The 453-nt window shown below is 53.6% G+C and overlaps 1 protein-coding gene across 1 annotated transcript in view; it reads right to left on the reverse strand.

Moving 5' to 3' along the window:
• The window catches only part of EMH_0064540 (sodium-dependent transporter, putative), a gene marked incomplete at both ends in the record, with an annotated part of 3,093 nt that overhangs the window by 709 nt on the left and 1,931 nt on the right, over positions 1–453 (reverse strand). The gene's annotated exons all lie outside the window — the stretch shown is intronic.

Raw genomic sequence — 453 nt, forward strand, 5'->3', positions numbered from 1 at the left:
CCTGCTGCTGCTGCTGCCTGACAGTTGGTTTGCTGCTGCAGCGCAGCAGCAGCACAGAGGTGTATTTCAGGTGTATGTACACCCCAAGGCAGCGAGGGAGAGAAAGCAGCAGCAGCAGCAAAAGTAAACCCCCAAGCAACATAATTAGAATAGTAAGAAGATATGCAGCAAGACAGCAGCAGCATAGCAGCAGCTAAACCACAAAGACAAGGAGACAGCAGCGACAGCAGCCGCAGCACCCCACCCCTAAACACCTCCCCCAATGCTATTTCTGCTGCTAGCAGCGGCACCCCCAGCAGCAGCAGCAGCAGCAAATAGACAAAGACAAAGGACCCCCCCCCCATCTATAACAGTAGTAAGGAAACCTCCATATACACCCTATCCCTATTGCTGCTCCTGTTGCTGCTAGAAGGAAAGACAGACGGCTGCTGCTGCCTGCTGCTGCTGCTGCTT

The sequence above is a fragment of the Eimeria mitis genome, genomic scaffold (genome assembly GCF_000499745.2).
Source record: "Eimeria mitis Houghton genomic scaffold, Emh_scaff3298, whole genome shotgun sequence".
NCBI classification, from domain to species: Eukaryota; Apicomplexa; class Conoidasida; order Eucoccidiorida; family Eimeriidae; genus Eimeria; species Eimeria mitis.